Here is a 630-nt window from a genome sequence, read left to right as displayed (position 1 = left end):
CCCTAAGTGAAAATGTCCAAATTGGGCCCAATTAGCCATTTTCTCTCCCCGGTGTCATGTGACTCATCAGTGTTACAAGGTCTCAGGTGTGAATGGGGAGCAGGTGTGTTAAATTTGGTGTTATCGCTCTCACTCTCATACTGGTCACTGGAAGTTCAACATGGCACCTCATGGCAAAGAACTCTATGTAGTAGTACTATGTAGAGCAAAAAGAATTGTTGCTCTACATAAAGATGGCGTAGGCTATAGGAAGATTGCCAAGACCCTGAAACTGAGCTGCAGCACGGTGGCCAAGACCATACAGCGGTCTAACAGGCCAGGTTCAACTCAGAACAGGCCTCGCCATGGTCGACCAAAGAAGTTGAGTGCACGTGCTCAGAGTCATATCCAGGGGTTGTGTTTAGGAAATAGACGTACGAGTGCTGCCAGCATTGCTGCAGAGGTTGAAGGGGTGGGGGGCAGCCTGTCAGTGCTCAGACCATACGCCGCACACTGCATCAAATTGGTCTGCATGGCTGTCGTCCCAGAAGGAAGCCTCTTCTAAAGATGATGCACAAGAAAGCCCGCAAACAGTTTGCTGAAGACAAGCAGACTAAGGACATAGATTACTGGAACCATGTCCTGTGGTCT

Source organism: Sinocyclocheilus anshuiensis, unplaced genomic scaffold (genome assembly GCF_001515605.1).
Source record: "Sinocyclocheilus anshuiensis isolate Anshui unplaced genomic scaffold, SAMN03320099.WGS_v1.1 scaffold1596, whole genome shotgun sequence".
NCBI lineage: Eukaryota > Metazoa > Chordata > Actinopteri > Cypriniformes > Cyprinidae > Sinocyclocheilus > Sinocyclocheilus anshuiensis.
Note: the sequence above shows the minus strand (reverse complement) of the source record.